At 46.0% G+C, this 16,196-nt stretch overlaps 1 protein-coding gene across 13 annotated transcripts in view; it reads left to right on the plus strand.

The window, feature by feature from the left end:
- The window catches only part of chl1b (cell adhesion molecule L1-like b), a 1,240,677-nt gene that overhangs the window by 264,235 nt on the left and 960,246 nt on the right, over positions 1–16,196 (plus strand). For 2 of the 13 annotated variants that reach the window (XM_086001400.1, XM_086001403.1), the window contains exon 1: positions 6,132–6,254. The exons of the other annotated variants lie outside the window; for them this stretch is intronic. The gene's annotated coding sequence lies outside the window, so the exon portion shown is untranslated. Of the gene's footprint in view, positions 1–6,131; positions 6,255–16,196 lie in introns of those variants that run through there. 13 annotated transcript variants of the gene reach the window in all.

A 16,196-nucleotide genomic window follows, 5' to 3' on the forward strand; every position in this document is an offset into this window, starting at 1 on the left:
AGGAGAGAGAGAGAACAGGAGAGAGGGAAGAGGAGGAGAGAGAGGGAAGAGGAGAAGGAGAGAGAGAGAGGGAAGAAAGAGAGAGAGAGAGAGATATTTTTTGAGCTTCAGGCCCCGAGTCCCCCCTGCGCGAGGGTGAGGAGGAGGGGGGGGGGGGTTGCTAAACACAATATAAAACTCAAATAAATTGTTAATTAATTTCCTAACACATAATTCAAATATTTACCTTACTTCCCGAACACACTGAAAGTGTGGGGGAAAAAATCGTGAAAAATCAAGATGGCGGCCACTCACCTCAGTTCAGAAGGATAAGACCCGCCCACACACGCACCGATTGGTCGACCGGTCAGGTCACCGAAGCGTAGGATTGGTCAATCGTCGAGTCACTCGACACTCAATTGTAGGAAGGAACCCGCCGTCCGATTGGTCGACCTCGACGTCACACGGTCGCTAATGAGATGCTAATGAGCGGAAGGCTGAACGTTTTTCGGATACCGCGGACGCGGTTTTTGTCCGACCGAAACGTAAATACGCCTATGACCGGTCCAGAATCGCAAGCTTTCTTTTGAGGTGACGCGCGCGTCGGTACGCTCTGTAACTTTCAAACGTATAGAGAACGGACAGACAGACAGACATCGAGACAGACAGAAGAGCTCTTTTATATATATATAGATATATATATTTTATCCACACTCTTTTTTTCTTCTCTCCCACATGGCAGCTGTCTTCCATTCTGCCAGTGCAATTTACACTTCATCTAGAGCCATCCTTTGTTTCTTAACCTGTCCCATTACCATCTCCTTTTGCCTTGAATATCTCTTAATGTCTCTTAACCTCTTCTGCATTTTATCCTATCACAGATCTTCCCTTTTGTTCTTTCATCCCCTCCCCCTTTCCCAGCCTCTACACTTGCTTAAAAATCTGTGCCATTTCCTGCTTTTTTCCAGTTCTGACGAAAGGTCATCGACCTGAAACGTTAACTCTGTTTCTCTCTTCACAGATGCTGCCTGACCTGCTGAGTATCTCCAGCATTTTCTGTTTTTATTTCAGATCCCAAGAGGTGTTCTGTGACCACCTGAGAATATCCCAACACCTGAATTTACAGATCGAGATACGCATACCTGTAACTGTCAAAAAATAAAGTAATCCTTGTGCAGAACTCATAGAGTCATAGAGTAATACAGCACGGATAGAGGCCCTTCGGCCCATCGTGTCCGCGCCGGCCATCACGCCCTGTCTAATTTAATCCCATATTCCAGCATTTGGTCCGTAGCCTTGTATGCTATGGCATTTCAAGTGCTCATCCAAATGCGTCTTGAATGTTGTGAGGGTTCCAGCCTCCACAACCCTTCCGGGCAGTGAGTTCCAGACTCCAACCACCCTCTGGGTGAAAAAGTTCTTTCTCAAATCCCCTCTAAACCTTCCGCCCTTTACCTTGAATCTGTGCCCCCTAGTTATTGACCCTTCTACTAAGGGAAAAAGCTCCTTAGTATCCATCCTATCTATGCCCCTCATAATTTTGTACACCTCAATCATGTCCCCCCTCACCCTCCTCTGCTCCAAGGAAAACAAACCCAAACTGCCCAGTCTCTCTTCATAGCTGAAGCGTTCCAGCCCTGGTAGCATCCTGGTGAATCTCCTCTGCACCCTCTCCAAAGCTATCACATCCTTCCTGTAGTGTGGCGACCAGAACTGCACACAGTATTCCAGCTGTGGCCTAAGCAGTGTTTTATACAGCTCCATCATAACCTCCTTGCTCTTATATTCTATGCCTCGGCTAATGAAGGCAAGTATCCCATATGCCTTTTTACCACCTTATCCACCTGTTCCGCCGCCTTCAGGGATCTGTGTACTTGCACACCCAGATCCCTCTGACCCTCCGTCTTGCCTAGGGTCTTACCATTCATTGTGTATTCCCTTGCCTTGTTAGTCCCCCCCAAAGTGCATCACCTCGCACTTTTCCGGGTTAAATTCCATTTGCCACTGTTCCGCCCATCTGACCAACCCATCGATATCGTCCTGCAGACTGAGACTACCCTCCTCGCTATTTACCACCCTACCAATTTTTGTATCATCCGCAAACTTACTGATCATACCTTTTACATTCATATCCAAGTCATTAATATAGACCACAAACAGCAAGGGACCCAGCACCGATCCCTGTGGTACCCCACTGGCCACAGGCTTCCAGTCACAAAAACAACCTTCGACCATCACCCTCTGCCTTCTGCCACTAAGCCAGTTTTGTAACCAACATGCCAAGGCACCCTGGATTCCATGGGCTCTTACCTTCTTGACCAGTCTCCTGTGCGGGACTTTATCGAAGGCCTTACTGAAATCCATGTATACCACATCCACTGCGTTACCCTCATCCACACACCTAGTCACCCCCTCAAAAAATTCAATCAAATTAGTCAGACATGATCTTCCCTTGACAAAGCCATGTTGACTATCCCTGATTAGTCCTTGCCTCTCCAAGTGGAGACTGATTTTGTCCCTCAGAATTTTTTCCAATAATTTTCCCACCACTGATGTTAGGCTCACTGGCCTGTAGTTCCCCGGTTTTTCCCTACTCCCCTTCTTGAATAATGGAACTACATTAGCGGTTCTCCAGTCCTCTGGCACATCCCCTGTGGCCAGAGAGGTTCTGAATATGTGTGTTAGAGCCCCCGCAATCTCTTCCTTTGCCTCACACAGCAGCCTGGGATACATTTCGTCTGGGCCTGGGGATTTATCCATTTTTCGGCCTGCTAAAACTCCTCCCAAAAAAGCTTTGAAAATAAGAAACCATGATCCCTACCCTGTTAAGCATCTGTGTACATTTAAGTCCTGCACCAGCACCTGGTTTCCCGCCCTCCAATAGGAAAGTTGCCAATGATTGGCATTTTTCAGATGAGAAGCTTGCCTCCATTATACAAATGAGGCTGACCCTTGAAATGCATGTGGGATCAGTCTACTATTGGTGAGGTGGTTGGGTGCTCTTCTTGCACCGCCCCTCTTTTGGTCAGTCTTGCTCATGATTGAAAAATGTCAGCGTGGGTCTAATAAGCATAGTCTTAAAGAGACAGCTCCTCATGGGAGTTGGTGATGTTAGATCTGGACCCAAGGAATGTTGAAGAATGAGGATTAATATAGCTTTAGTAAATATTTTGCACTTTCCTAAAGTACTAAATCTTGCTCAGAACTGGTGGGTTAATTTTCAGCTTTATCATATCTATGACTTAATTTGTACTTAGTTGTAAAATTACAATGGAATTTGTTAGATCAAAAAAATTACCTCAGGCAGTTCACATGGGTGATAAATAGTGCACCATATCAACAAGACATCCATACCAATTAATCTACATACATGACTTCACCTTGCCATGCTATATGTGGGTGTTCATTTTGAATGTAATTCATCATAGCTGTGGATCTCGGTGATCTTATAACTGTTTTGCATAAATGTCATGTGTGTATCATTAATATAATGAGGGAACTACATAAAATAATGTGTCGCAAGGTTCGATTTCATACTCATCATTATTTATTATATGTAAGTCACAAGGTACTATTTGAAATTTCATGACCTGAAGTTTGAAAAAATATATAGATGGAACTAATTGGGCCCAGCCTTATAAATTAGCAGCAATAACATTAAGCTGCAGTCGAATGTTCCTCTTCAGTAGAGTTAAATAAAATGGATACTTACTGGAGCCATCAAAATGTTCTTGCTGTTCACTTCAAGGCTAATTACTGTTAATCAGCCTACAAATCCTTCCAGTACTTCAAACTATTCTCCAAAGAAAGAGTATGAAGGTACAAAAACAACAATAACAAAGATTACAATTTCATACTATATCTTAAAGATTCTAAATTTACAGTATTTATAAAATTTTCATAGTCTGACAGTGGTTTAGGTGGTTGTGAGTCTTTTCATTGCCATGAAAATATCATACACTAACATTCACCTATTGGGATTTGGTGTTGGTTAATTATATCTGTTTAAATTTATGCTGCCAAATTTACATTACTGTTGGTAAGTTTAGGAGGCAGTAGACAGTTCCAGGAGTAAATTCAGCAGCACTGATCTAAACTGTTCTTATTAATCATTTTTGATTCATAGGATATGCTGTGTAACATATAATATATTATCAGGGCAATTTACAGTGATTGCAGAAGTCAAATTGTCTTTTATTGTAGAGTACTCGAGGAGTGTTAAATATATTCCCACCTTCAATTCTATAATTACGTTCATATTTGCATCAAAACTGAAAATCAGTGGCTTTAATTGCTGATAAAAGTTTGTTTTTAATTTATTTTCTTACATTATAGAGAGGGAGATGGTAGGAAAGATGATATAGGTAGGCTGTAGGAACTGCTCGTAATGGGGGGAGCTTTGTGGAAGGCTGATTCTGGGGTTTGGGTGTGGAGATGCCGGAGTTGGACTGGGTGGACAAATGTAAGAAGCAGAGTTCATGGGATGTGGGCGCAAGGGGGGAGGTGTGAGGGTCTGGAAGAACCAGGAAGAGGATTGATATAGATCATTGATAAATCATTGATATAGATTGTGAATAACTGTGGACTGATCCTTGTGGTACCCCACTAGTTACACTCTGCCAACCCAAAAATGACCCGTTTATTCCTACTCTCTGTTTTCTGTCCATTAACCAATCCTCAGTCCATGCTAGTATATTAGCCCCAATACCATGAGCCCTAATTTTGTTTAATAACCTCTCATGCGCTAAAACCCGGAACTTGCGACCTGTCAATAATTTTCTTGACTGATCAACCACGGATGGGGAATTGGACTATTTGCCTGCTTTTACCAGTGTAAGACTTTTAAAAAACTGAAAAATTAAATTTTATCAATAATTTATACATTTAAAAACCTGTGAAATAAGGTAAGTTTATTTTTAGCTCCTTTAAAACATATACATTTATTTTTCAAAAAAATAAATGTTTGTTTTAAATATTTAATAAAATGCAATTTAAATTAATTTTAAATATGGGAATTTTTTTTGAAGTGTAGAGGTATTTTTTGGGATATTCCCATTCATGCTTCTGTACATAAGCATGAATGGGGATTCTCTTCAGTCATTCGTTGGGCCAGCCCACGTGATCCCAGGGGCGCTTGCGAACCGCGTGTGCCCCTGAGATCCGTGGGCCTCTTCCTGCGGGTGCCCGCAGAGGCCCAGGACCGCGAGTCTCTGTACCTCCTGGACCACCAGGTAGGCGCGGATTTTATTTGTGGATCGGCGGCATTACCCTGCGGGAATCCGCCGACCATAAATTCAGGGCCAATGTTTCTCTTCATCCCATTAGTCCCAATAAACTTGTTTCTCAGCTATGTCTGCAAGCTGGTGGAATCTTAATCTCTGTCTCCTCTGACAGAAAGACACAAAGCAAAAGAAAAGACTGGAAGAGCCAGGATGATTAAATACTCAAAACCAGCAACTAGTTTACTCATGTGTTGCTTTGTTAATCAGACCTCTCTGCACTCCCGCCACCTCAAGAACATCAATAAAGCACAATTCAACTCCCACACACTCTTGTTCTGCTCTCCAGCTTTAGCGCCTCCTCATCATTTCACACTACTCTAGCTTTGGGGGAGGGTTTCTGGCTCTCGGTCTGAGAAAGTCTCCCTGTAATAAAATATCTAAGACTACATTTACCACTGGAATAAAGGAGACTTCACATTGCTCCAGAATCTGGATTTGTACTACAGGTACTGCTGTTATTTTGTCATTTTCAGTGCTGCTTGGGCCATTATTTCGCAAAAAAATCAGGCGGGTTCTATAAAGGGTGGGTGATCTAATCTGCCAGGTTACCACCCAGGCCTTGAAGAAGAAAATCTACCCCAGTGTGTTTATGATAGAACAGTCAGTATGTTCATATTGATCGATCTAATATCTTAAATTTATACAGTGGAGAATGACATACATTTACTGTTCATATATGTGCCTTTTACATTATATATACTGTTGTTGCTCAGAGGGCATTTTCTTGTGTATGACAATGAAGTGGGTCAGTGTTTTGTCACGCACAGACCAACAAGGCTATTTCTGGAAGAATACTTGCCAACAAGTACTTTGTCAATGTGCATGGTTCTGATGTAATGAGACCACAGTAGTTAAACAGGCCACTGCATTCAGACAGAATAACTTGATCTGTGTTGGAAGCAGGTCTGAGAGCAAGTTGCTTCACTTGATTCTATTCAGACAGTATGTCAGTCCAACACCACAAGCACAGGCTACTTGTCGGAATTGCAAAATGTAAGTTGAGCTATACAATTCACCTTATTACATTGTAATGCTCTGATGCATAAATGGTGTGACCTTATGAACTTCCTTTCTTCTTACTAAGTTTTTCAATGGTGATGTGTCTGTGGGTTTACTAACACAAGTGAACTCAGAATGGTGCTGTTTAGTCTGCTTCAGTACCATAGAAATTGCTGAAATGGTTCTAAAGCTGGCCATAACCAGTCAAACTAATTGAATGCAGATAGTGTGAACACTGCAAAAGCATTCCTGTTTTGTTAAATATTCACTGTTTTTACAGTAAGGATTTTAAGCATCAGCAATACTTGTTTGGTAACCGTTTTCCTTTCTTGAAGTCTTCCCCTTATGCTTTCAATTCCTCCATAAGCTGTGGCAAGTCTGTGAACAGTTGGATATCTGGGGCAGTTATTTTGCTATCCCTGTCAGTTTATGTGAATCCTGATGTATCACAAAATCCAGAACGGAAAAGCTAAGCCTATATTTGTATGTTTGATCACTGAGAATTAGTTGAATCACCTGGTAAGAGGAGATATCAACAGCAAATGAGAATGTTTGAGTTGGAAAACTGAACCAAAATTTGTGTATTTTTAAAACGAGATTTGTTCAAATAATTTTTTTAAACTTATATGTTCAAGCTGATTTGTAACTAAAGCCAAAGAAGGATACTGATTGAGATGACCATGACAATTAAAAAAAATAAAAATGGAGACTTGTAAATGACATGTGCTAATTTTATTTTTCAAAAATATGGAGGGCAGTTTTGCCAGCCCTGGGGAGGCGGGACTGCCGGGAAAATGGCATAATCTGGGGGCAGGTGCCCAACCCACCTCCATGCCATCTTCCTAGGAGGCAGGTAGCCATCCCGCGCTGGGTCCCGTCTCCTTGGAGGCGGGAAGGGATTAAAGCCTATTAACTGCCTGCTAACAGGTAATTAACAGGCAAGAAATAGGATTATCCCCTTTTTGCCCTAACAAGTGCGGGCTTCCCGAAGGCTCCAAAACCCGCCAGCTCAGCGAGGCGAGTAGTGGGTCTGCGGGATTCGGGGGTTGCAAAAGTGTGGTGTGAAGGTAAGTGATGGATGCAAGAGTGTAGAGGTGAGCATCTGAGGTAAGTGCAAAGTGTTTTTAAAGGTGTACTTACCTTTGTTTCTTCCTGCAGGCTTCAGCCGGTTTGTATGCGGAGACTTTTGGACCTCCGTGTTGCAGATGAGAGATGGCCATTGCATTCTCAGATGCAACAACCATCTCATTTCTGTAAAAGAAGGAAGTTTGATGAGGTCTTGTATGCAAGACCTCATCAAACTACAGAGAAAGCCACTGTTTGTCAGCTTCACAGAGCTGTCAAACGATGACAATTCATCTGTCAAAAAATTTTGACAGATGAAATGTCATACGTTGACGTTCTCTGCAACTGGCTTTCCCTTAATTGGCCTGCTAAGCCCGCTGGGTGGGCTTAACAAGGTCAATCAAGGGAAAATAGCGTGGGATGGCCACAAATCGATGGAGGCGGGACTAAAACCCAACAAGCAGCAGTCCCGCCTCCAATGCACCCCCATTGGCAAAATCGCCCCCATGGTATTTTCTAACCCCCAATGGGTAAATATACCAAGATACTGAGTCCTGGAGGTGAATTTTAACCCACAAGAATGGGTGGCTTAGGGGTGGATGAGTGGTTAAAATAAGTAATTTTTAGATCATAAACACAACCCGATTCCAACGCACACATTTCTGGGTTTAACAGAGTGGCGTTTGAATGCCCGTGAGTAACCTACTTGCCACAGTCAGAGCCTTAATTAGTGCAGGTGGGCAGGTAGTTATTGTAACAGTTAATGAGATGTTAATGAGGTCTTTTTGCATTGCATTTTACTTGCCTTTAAATTTGACGACCAGGATTTTACTAACCTCGGCGGGTCCGTGGCGGGTCAGGGTCCAGCAGCTGGCTCCATCCCGCTCTGGAAAATGAATTTCCTTTACTAGGGCTTGTTAAACCCGCCCAGTGCGTTTCCCGGCCAATTAGAGGAAGCAGGTCTGGTGATGTCATTTGATGAGGCATCATCAGCCGGTTTCCTTAAAGGGACCATGGCCAACTTTAATTTGACATTTGTGCTGCCAGTGTTATACAGCGTTGCGGTGCTGCAAACACAGACAAGCACTGCACAAAGGCACAGGTCTGCACCCAGGCTCTACCATGACTCCCTCCGTATGCACGCAGGGAGGTCCTCTTCCCTTCCCATGGGCAGAAGAGATGTCCCCAAGAACTCAACACAGCCTGGTTGCACATTTCAAAGGAGGGCACAAGCAGGGATGTGGTCAGGAGGACCTGGGTGCAGTGCCACAAACGTTTCGATGATCTCAGTAGATCACAAAACATTAGTACAAAGCCACACTCAACCTCATCCTGCTGTGCCTCTCATCACATCCCCATCACTCTGCCTTCCCTACCCTACTCTTGCACATCCTTACACCAACTTACCTTGCACCTCCACCCATCCCCCTCTATCTATATTATCACATCCCCATCTCACTAGCCACCCCTCACCCTCATCCTAGTGCAATCATACCAAGTGACAACACACAAGGGTAGGCACATGTGTGTTTTAGCCAGTGTTCATGTAAAGTTTCTGTTGATGTGGTGTCAAACATTGAAACCTTTATTTTCAACACTTTGCGTTCTTGGACAGATTTGTGTGCACCTTTGGAAGTGGCTAAGTGAGTTGCAATGAATGGTGAGACATAACTGTACCCCCCTCAATGATGATGATTGTGAAAGGAATGGCTTGGGCATTATAAGGATGCTTTATGGTATTGGTGTGGGGTGGTGCCAACCTGGTGCATCATGTGGCAGCCAGGGTGTACAGCAGCAAGTGAAGTAAATCTGGCCATGGTGAGGCCATCCCAGGCCTCCCGGGCAGCAATGTGCTCGGGTGCTGATGCCCTGTGTCCTGTGCGGCATCATTTGATTGCGGAGAAGGTTGGTGCTGCTGGTGTACCTGGTGCTGCTGGTGTTGCGACTGATCGTGGTCAGATTCTGAGGACCAAGGTGAGAGAGTGTAAATGGTACCCATACTGATGGAGTAGATGGCAGTTGAAGTTGAGATGACAGAAGCAATCTGTCAGTGGTGAGGGAGGTTGCTGCAATGAGGTGACACTTGCTGGAGAGTTTGCTCCAAACACTTGCAGCCTGCATAAAGCTCAATCTGTGTTCCAAAGGAAGAAAGCAACAGCCTCTGTGCTTGGAAAGTGAACAGGTTTTAAGTGGGAAACAACAACAAAAAATGCTGGAAACACTCAGCAGATCAGGTAGCATCATGGAGAGAGAAATAGAGTTAACGTTTCAGGTCGATGACCTTTCATCAGAACTGGCTTTTATACAACATTTCAAGTTGTCACTCATCAGCTGATTCAATGGCTACTCAACTTCCATCTGTGATTAACAGACAGGGTCCAGGAGCAGCATGGAAGCCATGGGTGAATTGTTAAAGTCAAAAGGTAAGGTTAAATTCACTCTTAACGGCTCGTCAACAAGCCAATAGTTGTTTAAATTAGGCCCCCCACCGCTGCCAGTCAGGCCTGCTCAGCGCTGGCAGACCCGACATTGGGAAAGGCAAGTGTGGGTTCCCGACCCGCTTTCAATCAAATCAAATTTCACTGCCAACCTGCCACCGATCCCGTCCACTGAGCACCGGCAAAATTCTGGCCAAAGGGTTTTCCAGGGCTCGGAAAAGCTGGCAGCTGAAGGGAGGCGAGTAGGTCCGGATCCAGCAGGTAAGTGCCTTTCCAGCATTGCTTTTGGGCCAGAAGGAGCAGGAGTGCTTCCCCAGGTCCCCCAAGCAATCCTGCTTCCTTCCCCGCAATCGACCTCCTCCCTGTGATCTGATTTCCCTCCCACCTCCACAATTTCTCCCCCGAGCTTCCATCCACGATCTTGCCCCCAAGCTTCCATCCACAATCTCTCCTGACCTTCCATCCACGATCTCCCCCCAGACCTTCCATCCACCATCTCCCCCCCCCCGACCTTCCATCTACCATCTCCCCCCCGACGTTCCATCCACGATCATCCTCCCCGACCTTTCATTCACTATCTCCCCCTCCCCCAACTTTTCATCCACGATCTCTCCCGACCTTTCATGCACAATCTCCCCCTCCCCCCTGGACCTTCCATCCACAATCTCTCCTGACCTTCCATGCATGATCTCCCCCCAGACCTTCCATCCACGATCTCTCCTGATCTTCTATCCACAATCTCACCTTCCACCCCCCCCTGACCTTCCATCCACGATCTCCCCCTCCCTCCTCTCCGCTCCCTGGCTGCAGCATTCCAGCGCAAGGCTTCCCACCTGACAGCTAGCCAGCCCCTCAATCTGGCTGGCTGCTGGCTGGGAAACGAAGAAAAAAAAAATTAAATGAGGTCCTGCGTTAAATTTGCCAGGGCCTCGGGCTTCACGGCCACTCTGACCCCCACCCCGCCCCCCCCCAATTCCCTCAACGCCTCCTTTTATATATAATATATAACAGGGCCATGATGTCTAGGATGATTTTAGATTCACTGCTTGATTTTTGCTGAACTTTTTCTTTGAGGAAGTAACTTTCAAGTTAACAGTGAAAAGCTGTACAAAGTAATTTCCAAAAACATCTAAAAACCTTTGATGGGGAATTTGAGCAAAAATCTGTGAATGGATATAAAATTGGCTGAAATTTTCTGGTCATGTTTTTCATTTTACTGTTTGTGGAGCCTTGCTCTTTGGAATTGGCTGCTACATTTGCATGCAAAATAACAGTGCCTACACTTAAAAAGTAATTTATTTGCTGCAAATTGCTTTGTAATGTCATAAGGATGTGAAAGCACTATATAAAAGCAAGTTCTTTCATTCTGCTCTTGCAATTTCTAGCTTCTGGGTTAACGTACTGGGTTCCATTTGGAAACTAGCTGGAGCAATTTGCATGCTTTCAGTCTTTGAATATGGTTTTTCCTCAATGAGCATGCCCTTAGTTATCTTTCTGACCTGGTGCTGCTTAGAGCTTGTATGTTGTTACTTTGTTGTGTAGTTATAATTTCACTGCGGTTTCCAGTCAAAGAACTAAAGGTGCAGCTCATTACAAAATGAAAATATGGCAGATTGCCTGGCCACTTAGAGTGCAAAAGTTCTTAAAGTCACCATATGCTTTAAGTGATTACCCTCCCTCCGTGAAATAAAAGTATTTCTTCATGCAGTATAAGTTATGACTATGGAATTGCCCGCCTGCGAGTCAGCAGCATGACCAGAGTGGGCCTGATAAGAGTTAGATTTGCTGGTGTGCATGCTGATTAGAGCTCTAGACCTATAGTACAGTTTAAACATTAATCTTCAGGTTACTGTAATACATGGATTTATACATTTCAGGTGATTTTAAATGAGGTAAGTGAAGCACAATTGTGGCCTGATCTGTTTCAGCCAACATGTTTCTTTTGGGAAAACAAAAGATATTTTTAGACTGTTAATATATTTTCCTTTTGTGGGGTCCCTTACATCAGCCACTTGTCATTTTTGTTCCAGAGTCATTGGGCTGGATTTTGCCAGGCCCGAGAAGGCGGGTCAGGTGGGAAAGAGGCTAAAAATGGCGGCTGCCTCCGATCCCGCCTTCAACCCACCTCTGTGGAACTTTCCCAAATGCGGGCTTGGAGACTCCATTTTGGTCCCGCCTGCAAACGGTGGGATAGTCCCTTAAGGCACTTAACTACCACTTAAGTACCTCTATAATCCCATTTTGAGAGGCCTTTTAGACTTTACCACATTTCCCGCATGCTGCACGTCTCCCCTGGAACATGCCAGCTAATCCTGTTGGGTTCACAAGTGGTTAGCATACTAACAGCTGCAGCTCCACCACAAAAACTGAGTTTTCAACAACGATCATTTGCAAGTGGCGGAACTTTCTTTTCTCCGGTCTTGGAGAACTTTTTGCAGGTCTACTTATTTTGGAAGTGGTGAAGCTGGGATCCATCTCCACTGTGATCTCCTGGGAAAAACCTCTCCCCACCTTGACTGAGCGCTTCCTCAACTGAGGTATCTACCAGAAGCATGGGAACCATTTATTTCCTTTCCTCCTGGACCTTAGATTCAGATGAAGACCAGCCGCGGCAGCAGCAGAACCCGGAACAACAGCAGCAGCAACAACAGGAGCACCAACCTACTGCTCACCCACCTGAAGCTGCACAGGCCAGAAGGTGCCAGCGCAGCGAAGGAAATCGCCACAGGAGATACCCCCAAAACAGGGTTTACAGACAGAGGATGAGCTATCTCAACATGACTGAGCAGCAGTGCCAAAGGAGGCTGAGATTTTCGCGAGAGTTAGTGGGTGACATCTGCGCAATGCTGCAGCAAGACCTGGAGCCCAGAGGAGCAGGTGGACACCCCTTACCAGTGGCTGTAAAAGTCACCACCGCACTCAAATTTTTGCTTCAGGCTCATTCCAGGGATCAACAGCAGACATCAGTGGCATCTCCCAGGCAGCCGCACACACTTGCATCACGCAGGTAACCGATGCTCTCTTTGCAAAGGCGCACAATTACATTAACTTCTCCAAGGATCAAGCAAGTATAACCGCGCGTGCGGTTGAATTTGCTAATATGGCAGGCTTTCCAAGGGTGCAGGGCGTCATAAACTGCGCACATGTGGCCCTTAAGGCACCCTATCACAATCCATGTCATTTTGTGAACCGCAAGTGCTTCCACTCCCTAAATGTGCAGCTGGTGTGTGACCACAAGAAGGAAATTTTGCATGTTGGTGCCAAGTACCCTGGCAGTTGCCATGACTCGTTCATCCTGCGGTAGTCTAGTGTGCCTCCGCCCTTCAGTCCGCCAAACCAACTTTGCAGATGGCTACTTGGAGACAAGGGCTAATGACGCCATTCAAGAGGCCATCCAATGAAGCTGAGGAGCGCTAGAACTCCAGCCACATTTCCACCAGATCCATTATCAAGCAAACCATCGGCTTGCTGAAGATGCGATTCAGATGCCTTGATAGATCAGGTGGAGCCCGGGTCTCCAGAATCGTCATGGTCTGCTGTGTACTTCACAATGTGGCACAGCATCGTGGCTTGCAGCTGCCTGAGGTACAAGTGGCTCATCGCATAGCCTCCTCGGATGAGGAGGAGGCCAAGGAGGGTGAGGAAAAGAGCGAGAATGAAGACCTTGCGGCAGCAGCACGCGAGCACATTGTTGGCTGGGATGCAAGGGATGCACTCATCTTGGCCAGCTTTACTTAGGCTGCCCAATCAAACACATTTGGTCGCACCTTCTTACCACACCATCGACAATGGCCAAGAACCTGCGGCTTCCTATCACTGACCACCATACTGACAATTCCAAGTCACCCTGAGCCCTCAATGTGGAAGTCCCATTTGCGAAATGACACAACCCACAGCTTCAACAGTTTGCCATCAATTCATTTTATAATATTCAATCAAGGATGGCATTTTACAATTAAACACAACAGAACACCCAAGTGACTACCCTTGTGACTACTTGTGCTTTATCTTCCTCTTACGCGTGCTCCCACATGGTGATTCCCCTGTGGCTTCAGCAGATGTGGAGGCCCCTTGCTCGCTTTCATGCTGCTCCTGCCTCAACACCTTTGGCGGGCGTCCTCGGGTTGCGAGCCTGTGAGGGCTCGCCAACAGCCTGCTGCTCCTGCGGCTGTACAGGGGCTGAGACGCCCATCTTAGTTGGGTGAGGACTCTGGTGGGGCTCTGACCGAGGGCTTGGCAGTGGCATGGTCATGTGAGCGCTTGGAGAGGAGCCCCCACTTTCTTGTTGTCTGCTACCAACATCCCTCTCATGGGTCAGCCCCACTTCAGAGCTAGCAAGTGGCTTGACAGCACCTTGCTGCAGTTCAGGGGGGCCAAGAGGACCCATTTCTGCACTGGCAGTCCTACTCCAGAGGACTTCAATGAAGCTCTGGTTTCTCTGCTCAATAGCTGACCATTGCTCCTCCAGAGATGTCAGTCTATTCTGAACAATGACCATGTTTTCAAGACCCTGGCGACTTAGCTCCTCCATGGCCATAACCATCCTCTCCTCTACCATAGCCATCCTCTCCTCTACGGTAACCATCCTTACCACAAAGGTAGCCATCCTTTCCACGGAGTTTGCCATTCTTTCCGTGGTGATGCGTTCATGCGCCAATGCCTCCACAATAGCTCTGCTCATGTTGGCGATGGACTCCTCCATCCTCTCCACACTCGCAGTGACCCTGGAGACAAAACCTGATGGAGACTCCTGCACCTGTTCCTGGAGTTCCATCACCACTCTTCTTCTGGATGGATCCGGAGGCACATGGTCGACATGCAGCTGAGCCGAGCTGGGAGTGCCCTGTGACCTCTGACGAGGACTCTCCACTGCTGTCCCTGTCTCCACCATCCGCTGATGCTTACTAGTGAGTTGTGATACACCAGGTGGCAACACTGCTCTATGTCCCGAAGGTCCCATAGGGAAGCTGGTGCTGGGTGTGCTTAATTCTGGTGACGCTGCACCCTCAGAGGTTGCAGCTTCCTCTGAGGAGTCTTCTGGCTCAGGCTGTTCCTCCTGGACAGTGGGGAGGGGGGGCTATCGATGGTCCTGTGGGGGAGTAAAGGAAAGAGTTCGACATGTGATATAAACGTTGCATGCAAATGGAATTGTGCAAATGATCATAAGTCAATCTGTTTGAGCATCAGAAACAATATCAGTCACTCATGCAATGTAAATTAGAGAGATGCAAAACTAATCTGTTAGCAGCTTGCTCTTATGCGCCCGTCTGTCCGTACCCCACTTGCACATCCTCCTCGGCTCCCATGATCTCGAGGACCGCCTCCTCTGCGCTGGTGAGCTGGACTATTGAGTGTGGCCCTCCTCCTGTCTTCACCTTTTCCCTCTTATTGTGGGCTCTCTTTTTCTGCAATGAGGGACACAAGTGGAGTTTGAGTGAGAATGATGGAGTGAGTGTAGAGAATCCATTGCATAGATGCTTAGAAGGACACAAAGATGGAGTGAGGTCCCAAAGATGGAGTGAGGTCCCAAGACCAAGGGCCCTCCTTGTGTGTTGTAAGTTGTCATAGCATAACAGTGATAGGGAGTGTGAGGGAAGCATAGTTGAATAGTTAACTGAATGTGTACATAGAGAGAGAGGGAATGGTTAAGGGTGCAAGGGATGTAAGGGTCAAGTGGGATGTGGAGGAGGAGGTTGACAATGCAGAGTGCTGGTGATGAGAGGTGATGGGGAGCAGATTGAGGGTTACGGTGATGTTATACTCACTTTTCTTGTGCGGAGAAGGTCATTAAACCTCTTTCTGCACTGCAGCCAGGCTCTGCTGCACATTGATATTGCACTGACCTCCTGTGCCACTTGCAGCCACACAGCTTTGGTCTGCTGGGGAGGTTTTTTTCTTGCCAGAGGGAGAAAACAACACCTCTTTTTGAGCTCTGGCTCCCTCCACCAGAGCATGGAGGGAGTCCTCATCAAAGCGGAGTGCGGCCTTGGACCTTGAGGTTGACATCTCTGCACCACAAATCCCTTCGAACAATCCCACATAAAAGTTCTAAGGCAGAAAATGAACCAAGGCTGCTTGCAGGCCTTAAATGCAGCTGCATAAATTGTATAATCAGAGGCGAGTTTCAGGACCAAAAGACTCACTGGGCCAGGGGTTCGCACACGCTGGGAATCAATTGCCCAATTCGGGCAAAATTGTTAAATTATCCTGCCTGACATCGGAGGCATGAGCACTAACCGCCGACCACCTGACCTGCCCCCCAACCCGCGCCCAATGGCAAAATCCAGCCAAATGTTTTTGCAGTGTTTGCAAAGACTTCTGCAAGTTAACTTCCTCCAAACCAGATGAAATGTCATTACAGATGAAGACTGGAAACCTCAACCCTTACACGAGGTGAAAAGAGTTTAAGATAGGAAGAAATAACACAAGTTAG

The sequence above is a fragment of the Somniosus microcephalus genome, chromosome 11 (assembly GCF_052327205.1).
Source record: "Somniosus microcephalus isolate GS21.2 chromosome 11, FLI_Smic_1.0, whole genome shotgun sequence".
Classification (NCBI taxonomy): domain Eukaryota; kingdom Metazoa; phylum Chordata; class Chondrichthyes; order Squaliformes; family Somniosidae; genus Somniosus; species Somniosus microcephalus.